The following is a 12442-nucleotide window of genomic DNA, read 5'->3' on the forward strand; positions in this document are numbered from 1 at the left end:
TCCGATCTTTCAGGTCCTGGGGGCTGCGGGTGCAGAGTCTTTTCCAGGCGTCGGGATCTGGGAGTCAGGCAGTCGCGGTCAGGGGGAGCCTCGGGATTCCCTCTGCAGGCATCGCTGTGGGGGCTCAGGGGGGGCAACTCTGGTTACTCAGTCTCGGAGTCGCCGGGGAGTCCTCCCTGAAGTGTTGTTTCTCCACAACTCGAGCCGGGGGCGTCGGGTGCAGAGTAGCAAGTCTCACGCTTCCGGCGGGAAACGCAGTTGTCTTGAAGTTGCTTCTTTGGAAACAAAGTTGCAGTCTTTGGGTGAACAGGGCCGCTGTTCTCAGGAGTTTCTTGGTCCTTCTAGAGCAGGGCAGTCCTCTGAGGATTCAGAGGTCGCTGGTCCTGGGGAAAGCGTCGCTGGAGCAGTTTCTTCAGAAGGGGGGAGACAGGCCGGTAGGGCTGGGGCCAAAGCAGTTGGTGTCTCCGTCTTCTCTGCAGGGTTTTTCAGCTCAGCAGTCCTCTTCTTCTTAGGTTGCAGGAATCTGAGTTCCTAGGTTCAGGGCAGCCCCTAAATACAGAATTTAGGGGTGTGTTTAGGTCATGGAGGTCAGTAGCCAATGGCTACTAGCCCTGAGGGTGGCTACACCCTCTTTGTGCCTCCTCCCAAGGGGAGGGGGTCACATTCCTATCCCTATTGGGGGGATCCTCCATCTGCAAAATGGAGAATTCCTAAAAGTCAGTCTCACTTCAGCTCAGGTTGCCTTAGGGCTGTCCTGACTGGCCAGTGACTCCTCCTTGTTTTTCTCATTATCTCCTCCGGCCTTGCCGCCAAAAGTGGGGCCGTGGCTGGAGGGGGCGGGCATCTCCACTAGCTGGAATGCCCTGTGGTGCTGTAACAAAGGGGGTGAGCCTTTGAGGCTCACCGCCAGGTGTTACAGCTCCTGCAAGGGGGAGGTGATAAGCATCTCCACCCAGTGCAGGCTTTGTTACTAGCCACAGAGTGACAAAGTCACTCTCCCCATGTGGCCAGCAACATGTCTCGAGTGTGGCAGGCTGCTAAAACCAGTCAGCCTACACGGGTAGTTGGTTAAGGTTTCAGGGGGCACCTCTAAGGGGCCCTTTGGGGTGTATGTTACAATAAAATGTACACTGGCATCAGTGTGCATTTATTGTGCTGAGAAGTTTGATACCAAACTTCCCAGTTTTCAGTGCAGCCATTATGGTGCTGTGGAGTTCGTGCATGACAGACTCCCAGACCATATACTCTTTTGGCTACCCTGCACTTACAATGTCTAAGGTTTTGCTTAGACACTGTAGGGGCACAGTGCTCATGCACTGGTGCCCTCACCTAGGGTATAGTGCACCCTGCCTTAGGGCTGTAAGACCTGCTAGAGGGGTGACTTATCTATACTGCATAGGCAGTGTGAGGTTGGCATGGCACCCTGAGGGGAGTGCCATGTCGACTTATTCGTTTTGTCCTCACCAGCACACAAAAGCTGGCAAGCAGTGTGTCTGTGCTGAGTGAGGGGTCCCCAGGGTGGCATAAGATATGCTGCAGCCCTTAGAGACCTTCCCTGGCATCAGGGCCCTTGGTACCAGGGGTGCCAGTTACAAGGGACTTACCTGGATGCCAGGGTGTGCCAATTGTGTAAACAAAAGTACAGGTTAGGGAAAGAACACTGGTGCTGGGGCCTGGTTGGCAGGCCTCAGCACACTTTCAAATCAAAACATAGCATCAGCAAAGGCAAAAAGTAAGGGGGCAACCATGCCAAGGAGGCATTTCCTTACAGCCCTCCTTTCACTAGACTCTCCTGCTACCTCAGTTGAGGTTGGTTCACTGTCACTCTTCTGTAGGTCTCCTACTTCATCTCTCACAGGAGTGTTTACACTGGTTTTAGTCTGCCTAGACTCAGTCTCTGATTCTCCTTCTCCCCTCTCCTATTATGGAGTTGGTCTGGACATTGTTGGTACTCCAGCAACCCTTCTTCATCATCATCCAAAGGACACAGTACTTTCTGAGTATAGCTGGCATGGATCCAGTTCAGAACTCCAGTGCAGTTCACAGCTGTAGTAGAAATCATTACTATTTGGTAAGGGCCTTTCCACCGAGGCTCCAAACAAGTCTTCCTCACGTGTTTTCTGATCACAACCCAATCTCCTGCTCTCAGGTCTTGACTTTGAACTTGAGACTGTTGCAGTGTTTTGGCTTCCACATGAAGAGCGAACCACATCAGCCGACCTTTGCAGTAGCCCAACACCAAATCTGTCATGTTTACAAGAGAATTGGCAGGAATCGCATGCAATCTCATTGCTCGGCCCATGAGGATTTCATGCGACAACAGTCCCATTTTCCTATCAGGTGTGTTTCTCGTCATCAGAACTAATGACAGTGCGTCGGACCATTTCAGATTCGTGGATGCACACATTGTCACCATTCTCAATTTCAAGGTACCATTCAACTGTTTCACAGGTCCTGAGGCTTCAGGACGGTAACTACAATGCAACTTCAGCTCAATGTTTAAAGCTGAACATAATAATGTCATCACTTCATTGTCAAAGTGACTTCCCCTATCTGATTCTAAAGGGACCGGAAACCCAAAATGAGGTATTACTTCCCTAAGCTACTGTAAGGCTGTCATTTCTTCGTGTAGGGTAAGCTTCAATCCAGTGGCTAAAGATCCAAACAATCACCAATACATATTTCTGTCCTCCACACAGGCATTTCAGTAAAATCCATCTGCATTCTGCTAAATGGCCTCCCGCTCTTCCAATGTGGCTCATGTTTACTACAGTCCGTTTACCTACGTTCATTTGCTGACAGATAACACATTGATGGCAAACTGCTGCGGCAACCTTTCTAAATTTTGGAATAAACCAGAATTGCTTAAAGGTACAAACCATGGCACCTCTCCCAACATGTGCTTGACCATGATAATATCTAGCCATTTGAGTCAACAGACTATTCAGCAAGACACCCGTCCTTCTCCTGAAACCCATACATCATCTTCACGCTGAACACATTTTAACTATCCAGTCCTGTTTCTCATCTTTAACAACATTATCCTGTAGCTCTTTGAATTCTTCCAGGTATCTACAACATGCAATGCATAATTAGGGCACATTTCTTCTTCATCCGGTAACAATTCCCATTTATCTTTGAATGATATGCGGTTCAATGCGCAAAATCTTGCAACTTGATCTTCATATCGCTTTCCCATTGACACGAAATCTTGCAATTTCAGGTATGCACTGCATTTCACCATTCCTAACTAGTGAATCAGAAGAGGTCAGGAATCCTCTCTGTGACCACAGCTGGCCAAAGTCGTGGACTATCCCAAATCCATACTGGCTGTCTGTAAAAATAGTAACTTTAAACTGCGCAGAAACATGGCATGCTCTAGTAAGGGCTACCCACTACATAACTTGTACGGAATACACTCCTCAGAGCCAGGATGCTTCGAGTATACCAGAAATTGTGCACACAGCATGCCCTGCTCTCAATGTTCCCATGTTATCTCTTAAGCAGGAAACATCAACAAAAATAATCTGGTAATTTTCTTCCAAATCGAGTATCTCAAATATCACGTCTCTGTTTTGTGCACAAATCAGTTACTTCCAGACAGTCATGTTCAACTTCTTTAAGTTTGACAAGTTCAATATTCTCTTTTGGAAGGAAAGTTGCTGGTTAAGCACTATACACGTTTTAACGATACGGTCAACCTGGCGTTAGTCCAATACTAAGTCTTTGTTCTGGTGAGTAAAACTTCAATGGAGTGAGGAACTGTGACAGTTAAAGGATGTCCTATCACATTGCCCACAATCTCAGTCCAACCACGGCAACAGTTAACAGACAGCCTGGTAATGCTGCTGCAACTGGGTCTAAAGTAGCTCAAAAATATGCTACTGGGTGGTTTACACCACAATGGACTTGCGTCAAAACAGACAAAGAACATGGATCACACTCATGACAAAACAACATGAAGGGTTTTGTGTAGTCTGGCATTCCCAAATCTGGGGCTTTGCACAGACTCTCTCAACTCAGTAAAGGCTTTCATACAGGCCTGATCTACCACTAGGGGATCAGTAACCTCTTTATGGGTCAGTTTCTGCAGTGGCTTTGAAATGACTGAAAAGTTGGAAATCCACTGACGACAATAGCTCACCATTCCCAAAAACATCCTAACATCTCTATGTGTAACTGGGGTGTGTGACCCTTTCTGTAGAGATTTTCCTAGTTCCCTTCTAATATTGGGTGACCTAAATATTTCACTTCTTTCTGACAGTACTGTCATTTAGCTAGGGGCACTTTATGCCCATTCTCCCTAAATGATTCAGCAAGGCAATACTATCATACTTGCAGGCTTCCCTCGTCTTTGATGCAATTAACAAATCAGTAATATACTGTTCAAATGTCGATTGGAAAGGCATTTTCAATGACTCCAGGTTCTTCTTCAGGATCTGATTGAATATGGACGGTGTCTCAGAACACCCTTGAGGAATTCTACACCAACAATAGACTCGATCCAAAAATTTTAAACAGTAGAGAAATTAACTATCCTCATGAAGAGGTACAGAAAAGAATGCGTTTGACAGGTCTACTACTGTGACCCATTCAGCATCACATGGGATCTGAAACAAAATCACTGCTGGATTGGGCACCACGGGACAACACTTGATCACAATATAGGTTATTTTTTGCAAATCCTGAACAATTCAAACTTTACCACCTGGCTTTCGCAGTCCCATTATTCATGAATTACATGGACTACTCAGAACCCCTTTCAAAAACCCTTGGTTTACAAATTCTGCAATTATGGGTGCAATCCCTTCAATCGTCTATTGCAACAGGTGGTACTGAGGAATCTTGGGAAAAATCAAATTTAGCTAAACTTGAACCATTACTGGCTCAACTTTTTTATTAAGCCAATGTTTTTTCCTGTAAAATCCCACACTTTTGTTTTAACTGTTCCTTGTAAATCAGAGGGAAGATCTCTCACTGTGAAAACTGGAAAGAAACTAATCAAAGGGTACTCCTCATTCACTTCATCATAGTCTGTTTCTGTGGGCAAGTCATCTTCATCATTGCTGTTTGTCTGAATGGTAATTCCATCATTTGAGCATGTGATTGAACATCTTGTTTTGCACAACAAGTCCCTTCCCAGTAAAAATACCGGACTCGACTCACAAACTACGAATGTGTAATCCTTTAAAACTGCCAATTTTAACCTGAACTTGTTCCTTAACTGGGTTATTCAAATACTTTTTTTCAACTCCTACAATCTGGACCCTTTCCTGAAAGGGGCAGGTTTGGAACTTTTTCAGTTCTCACTGTGGAGCGTGGAGCTCCTGTGTCACCTAAAAATGAGACTTTGTGACCCATTACCTTTCCCTTGACATATGGACCTTTCTGATCTACTTCTAGCGAGGCTGCTAACACACATTCTTCTTCATCCGAACTCTCGCTCACCCAGTCATCGTTCGTTTCATCCTCACTGTGTAATGGGAATTGGTGTACTGTTATTATTCTGATTAAACCTTTGACCTGTGACCCGCTGAGGTAGCATCACCTGCTGCTGCTCCATTGGGGCTAGAGGTATTTCAATTTGCTCTCTAGGTACCATTTGAACCTGCGATTTCATTTTCTGCGACTGGGGTATCTGCAAGCAGTGCATTAGCATCTGTTGAATGGGCTGGAAACCTTAAACCTGATCCACATTGCTTAGGAAAGAATTGATTTTGTTCATTTGCTGAACAACACCTTCCTGACCTAACTTCGGACACTCCCATTTCCAGTGTCCGATGCCTCCGCAAGCGTGACATGGCAACAGTCTCTTCATTCCTTGCACATCATTCTGAACAACCACAGTTTTCAAATAAGGACTACAGTTCACGTTTCCTATTCCACCACAACCTCTACCTTTCATCTGATTCTGTGACCACGTTTCCCTGCAGCTGGTGTTGTGGAAAACGTCCATGCATTCCTGTTTGTACTGCTTTAATCTGCATCACAATTGCCTTCTCTTTCAACTTTCTGTGCTTCAACTGAATCTCATCACTATAGTAATTTGCATGTTGCAATACCTCATCAATTGGCTTTGCCTGCCACCATTTCAAATGACTCTTAATCATCTGGCTAATCTCAGGTCTCAATCCTTCAACAAATCTGAACACAAAATGAATCATGTCTTTGGGCTCGATTGTTTCTGTGCCACTGTAATGTTTGAATGCCTGTCACAATCTCTCATAGTATGCATGTATTGACTCTTTCGCTTTCTGAGCTGTCCTATCTATTCTTTGCCAGTCAATGTTCTTGTGAGAAATTCTTGTTTTCAAAAATTCAGTCACCTTATAGGTAATATTTCATTACATCAGGAGGTGGTGCTGGATCTCTCTGAGGTTCTCTTGTTGGCCAATCTACACTTCTCTTGCATTCGAGCCATAAGTCTGCTGGAACCACTAGTTCGAACGAGGAGTTCAAATCCTCCCATAGGCATTTTGCGAGTTTCACAAACCTATCTGTTTGCTGGTACCACTCTAATGGCTTCTTTCGCAATCTGGGATAATCATTTGTATATGACAAAATGTCACTTCTGCTCCAAGGGACATGCACAAAATTCCCTCTGGGAATCTCTCATTGGTAGAATTTTCACTGGATTCTCAACCTGCTGCGCATTTGCATTGAGATTCGCAGAATCCCTTTTCCTCTGGTCTTTTCTTTGCCCATCTGCCTTCCCATTTATCTAGTGCTCCCCATGTTTGAATGCTCTGAAATAATTCTCTAATGTGAATTTTCATTCTTGGGACTCATATTTTCAAAATCTATAGTGTCAAATTCTAACCTGTAACTCCTCTTTAAGTGCTTCATCTTCTCAAACTGTCATATTTCTCTGCTAAGTCTGCTAATTTCTCATGTACTATTCCTGCTTTGTTCGTAATCAGTTTGCACAAATGCCCTAACTCGTCTTCTCTGAATTTGTCAATCCTGTCCAACCCCATTGTTCCCTCAATTTGGTCTTCTGCCTCGAATATAAGTCTGTTCAAATTCAGGGCACTTCCTCCGCTGGCATCTCCTTGGGTGCTACTCAACTTTTCTAACCATTCGGTTAACTACTGAGCTGTCAAACCCTGCAATGAAAGGTTGTTATTGCTCACACCTGGCACTTGCTGTAATGTTAGACACCGGGTCTCTGGTGTCAACGTGCTTCGGTTAGGACCTACAGGTGATCTCACCTCATGATTTGGAGGTGTCCTGAAAGGACTTAAATTAGTTAACAGACCTGTTCAACCAAATGTCAGTCCCATGGGAGTTATCATTCTCGCACCTTTTTCGAGTCTTCACCTCGCTGTGCTTGCATTCAAGACTTTCTGCTCACTGTTCTTATTGTTTCCCTGGGCGAACAACTGTATGACTGGACCTATGGTAACTGGTACATCTGGATACATTCTGGGAAAAATCCATCTGTGGCATAGTCCTTTGAATCGCTCAAGTAGCTGGAATATCATGACTAACCTGAATCTGGCTCTGTGTAGAGTCAAATTTTATCGGAGCTGTCGGATCTATACTGGTGCTTGACTTCCCCTCATGTGCTGCATATGATGGGGAAAGATTTCTCAGTAACTGTAAAATAAACTACTCATCATCGGACTCTTCTTTGCGTGTCAAAGACTTCTTAGACTCTGTAGATTTCTGCTCTCTCTCTCGTCTGCAGGGTAAGGATCTCTTTTCCTAGTACTCCTCTTAACCTCATCTCTGTTCTCTTGTGTGATTGCAGGAAATAGATTAGTTCCCTGTAAAGTCTCAGTTCTCCAAATTCTCTGCTCATTATCCCATCTAGCCTCCGCTAGTGTCTTCTCAGCCTCTAATTCTTCTCTCAAATTTTAGCTGCTGTTGTAGTCTAGCTACTAGTTCCCAAATCGCTAATGCCTCAAATTGTGCAGGTCCCGTCAGAGGTTTCAAATCATACAGTACTCTCCTCAAATGCTCTAAAATCCTTAAATTAAATGTTCCATGGACAGGGAATGCTAAACTCCCATCTTTCTCTCTCTCTTTGCACCATTGTTCCAGCCGAAGACATGGTGCAGCTCCTTGTTCCTCAACTACCATATAGGCGGGTGTACCTTAGGGTGATGTAATTTATCCTATTCTAGCTTGAATTAACATATCTTCCCTTAGGGCACTCTTCAGAGCTTTGAAAAATTTAATTTCTTTACTTAACGCTACTTTCACTCAAATCAGGAAGTGATTTTCATTTCCAAAATCCTTTTCACTGACCTCAACCAATTGCGCTTCACAGTTGTTCACCAATTCGTTTGCGACCCTTCTCACTAACCAGCCTATCCCAGCACAGCTCCAATGACGTCACACTCATACGTACAGCGGCTGACATAGCCTTTAGGCTTGTCCTCCTCAACTCAAATTCGCGCAGAAATAATTGCAAATCACGTTCACTAAACAAAACCAAAACCATTTAGTCTGTTTTCTACAGGTAGGGTAACAGTCTCTTCAGAAACCTTACTGATTTTTTTATTGTGGCATTTCGCTCTAACAGATACTCCTATCTCAGTTTCCCTGACTTTCAAGCAAAATTAGACCAGCAAATTTCACTCTCAACTGATCATTGGGTCTGTCCTAGTGCACATATGACTCGCCAAATCTCAGTCGAAAACCTCTACTCATTTAAACACGCACTCTTGAATTTGTCACCCACGCCCAATTGACCTATCAAACAGACAAATCACACCATAAACCAAGTGTCTCATACACTTTTTTAATACTCTGGAGTCTTAGACCACGCTGGTCCGTATACCAACAACCACATGGACGATTTTTTAGCTCAAAGCACCACACAGAGGTGAGGTTCGACGACCTCCCCACTCTCACCCTTGGGAGTACGCAAACTCCCTAAACAACTTCATCTGGAGTACACAAACTCCGTCAACCCTCACAAACATCACAATCCACCTGCGATTTGCTTAAGCTGTGCAAGCTCAAAACCTATTTCACTCACACCTCAAACAGCATTGACAAGCTCCAAGGTTTTGGGAAAGTCATGGCAGTTTCATAGGGAGACATTTTCTCTCCACTTTGTATCATTGAATGTGAAGATATTGACCTTTACCAGTTTCCCTCTTAAGAAGACTAACCATGCAAAGGACCTCATGATGGGCTCTTAAGGAAAGAAACCATCCTACTCTGCTACCATTTCTGTGAGCACGTCTGTCCTTATTTGGTCTTTTATAGTTAATTTATAAGGGGATGCGTTGGAGATTCAATAGACCTTTTGACTCCGCTTAGAGTGATTCCCACCATAAGTCCCAAATACAACACAATTTCTTCAACACCTCAATAAACAACTTCAAATACTTTTGGAGTCAGTAATCTTCACACACTATGACCCATTTGGTGATGAATAACCACGCCTTTATGTAAAATTATAATGTCTATTTCCCTATATTGACAATGCTAATGTCAAATAAATTAGTCTCAAAACCAATTGATAAACATATAAGAACACAGGTTGACCAAATCTTCTAAAGAATCTCAGCTTAACTCATGCATTGATTATTAAACATTTAATAGTCACAATACAAATCAAAATCAAGAACAACTGAGTCACAGAGATAGCATACATCTTGATTCAGCAAAGGAACAACATCACTTCTTATTATAACCTGTTAGCATTTTCTGGGTCTCCCTGACCAACCTTCATATTAGAATATCATGTTGGGCTTCATGCAAAACAATTTTAGTCGAATTAAATTTGTAAAACATCTAGCTATGGCTCTAACAAAATAGTGGTTGGTGCCTAGAAATAAAACACAAGCTTACATCAATAACATTTTGTAATACCTCTCCTCATATGGATCAGCAAACAGCGATTATCTTTGTCAGTTAAACATCAATTTGGTCAGCAACAGACAGTGAAAGGGGATGGTTCAGAAACAGGGGCTCTAACTATCCAAATCATTTAAGAAGCAACTTCTAAGGGATCTGCATTCAGCATTGAAGTTAAGCAATAAAGTTAAAGATAGAGATAAATCATCAGGAACTTATCGAGCTCCTTAGACAGAATAGAATAAGAACACCTCTCAAGAGGCAATCAAAGTGGGAATAGGGTTGTCTCGTCTCTGTGCAGTCAGGCTGAGTTAGAATAGTCTAACTCACATTGTCAATAGTCAAAGAATCGTACGTTTACAAATAGTCCAATAAGGATTAAACTTCAAATCGAAGATACAACTAAACTGTCTTTCACATGTCGATGATTGGCTCCTCTTCTCTTGTTCTCATCGTCGGGCTCGTCAAGTAACATTTTTTGCATCCATCCGTACTCCAGTCAGTGCATCCATTGTCTTCTCCTGGGAACATCGCTGTCTCAGCCTCAAACTATACAGTGTAACAATTAGTAATACAAGATTTTCTAGCAAGCAGTTCTCATGAGAAAGGTAAAGAAATCTGCTAATGTTTGGTCAACACAGTGTGGAAAATACATGAAATAATTTCTCAAGACATGCATTTCCTTGGTTTTATCAAACATTGCAGCTTAACATGAGGCTGGGCAACTATGACCAAACTTCGCCAACTTAAGGCCTATACTTAATAAAGCAAATATGTAATGCAAAAGCCTTAATATAACACATTCCTACAAACTCTCTTAATACGAACACTTCAATTAATATTAATATGCAATTAATAATGACACTTCGTGATTAATAGCGGTCACTTCGGTGGGCATATTGTCCAATTCTCACATTATTTTCTGTGTTAGCCAAACTCTATGCAAATCCAAAATACATGAAAATAATTAGTAATAAATTCAGCGTTCAGAGTCCTCTTGAATATTGAAAACTCAAGGGTTGGCATTAGTGTTGATGGCAATAGTGAATGTTAAAGTGAAATAAGTGTTTTTTGTTGTAGCATTCAGACAGATGCACTGGGTGAATGATTATGGCTTGTGGTAGAAATGGGTGACTTGAGGTTGCAGGAGTGAGATGAGTGTGGTGAAAGTTATTTTTTTGGATAATGGCATAGTGGGTGCCAGTGTTGACTTTAATGACGGTCTGTGATTGTATAGGGATCTGGAATGAGTTCATCAAGCCATGGGTACTTGGTGAACTGTGCACAAGTCTCAACTAATGATGTCTGCTGATTTTCATAAATGCAGCAGTCACCGAAAAAAGGTGAAAATGGGCACTACTGTGGACATGGTACTTTGTTCATGCCACCATACTAGGCTAGTCAAGAACAAGAGAGAGGACTACCAGTAGGCAGGGTATACGACATCAAGAGCAGATGTGAGAAGGATGGTGTGGGTAGTCAGCAAACACCAGAAGATACAACAAAGCTAATCATAATTGTTCTGACTTTTTTTTTTTTTTTTTTTTTTTTTTTTTTTTAGTATTTAGTAGTGAAATATCCTTTTTCACCTGTCTGGCTTAAATTTCACCATATATTTACATCCCCCAAAATCTATTATAAAAGAGACTAGACATACTAGTGAGCACAATTTATATGCAGTAGCATCTGGTATTCATGTGTTTCTCCTCCCATCTTTGCCTAGATGAACCTAACTAAGCCTCTCGCTTTTGCTTACAGTATTTCTGTGCAAATGGAAAGTGAACTATGGGTGTGCAATGAGATGCAATGCAGGGATAGAAGTAGACGGGTGCTCATGTGTCCCGGGCCATTCTCAGTGCTATGAAAGAACTGTTTGCTGGTCCTTCCTCCATGCCTTTTGGAAAATGAGTCAACTTCTTGAGCTCAAGATTGACTACAGCATCTAACTTATCCTAACAAAGTGCATTGCTCGCTTGACAGCACAAACTCAATACTTGCATAGACTTTCTCTCGACCATTTGGGCAATTCAATGTTTATTCCTATGCAGATTTTCTTGGTCCAGTGTGTTAACTGGCAAATTTGGTACATGCATTCTAGTGCACACTGGAATTTATGAAACCCTCTTACTTTGGTCTAGAAAATGTTCAGCTAGAGTGATCATCACTTCCATTTGCCTACCGGCACTCTGCGAGTGGAAACCCTGGTCAGCTCTAGCTTAGCATAAGTGTGCACGGTTATGGTTATTGACCTATCTTAACATGTAACAGAGTGTTCAACATTGTCTAAACATTTTTTATTCCATTTATAAGTCGGCAAAAAGTGGGTAGTTAATGGATTAGAAGAGCAAAATTAATGGCCCTAAGAAAACACAAACTTCCCTCAAAAACAACAGTTCATTCAAACCCTGAAAACCGTGAAATGCCCGGTAATGTGAGAAGTGCAGCTATTACCTCATCCAGCACACTGCTCATGACATAAACATTATTCTTCATCTATATAAATAACCATACCTTCACAGTAGCTGTTTTAGTGTTCACTTCAGGCATCCTCAGCTGACTTTGGGGAGGGATGTGTGCCATACCTTGCACCCAGACCCCATGTCCAGAAAACTCATTAAACCGCATG

General features: G+C 42.8%; 1 protein-coding gene and 1 long non-coding RNA gene across 5 annotated transcripts in view; one reads left to right on the forward strand and one right to left on the reverse strand.

Annotated features, from left to right (window-relative positions):
- Positions 1–12442, forward strand: part of APP (amyloid beta precursor protein) — a 403467-nt gene that overhangs the window by 301820 nt on the left and 89205 nt on the right. The window lies entirely within an intron of this gene.
- LOC138249887 (uncharacterized) overlaps positions 10305–12442 on the reverse strand; it is a 40716-nt gene continuing 38578 nt past the window's right edge. The window contains exon 3 of the long non-coding RNA XR_011194854.1: positions 10305–10365. This is a non-coding gene — a long non-coding RNA (uncharacterized lncRNA). The remainder of the gene's footprint in view (positions 10366–12442) is intronic.

This window comes from Pleurodeles waltl, chromosome 8 (assembly GCF_031143425.1).
Source record: "Pleurodeles waltl isolate 20211129_DDA chromosome 8, aPleWal1.hap1.20221129, whole genome shotgun sequence".
NCBI lineage: Eukaryota > Metazoa > Chordata > Amphibia > Caudata > Salamandridae > Pleurodeles > Pleurodeles waltl.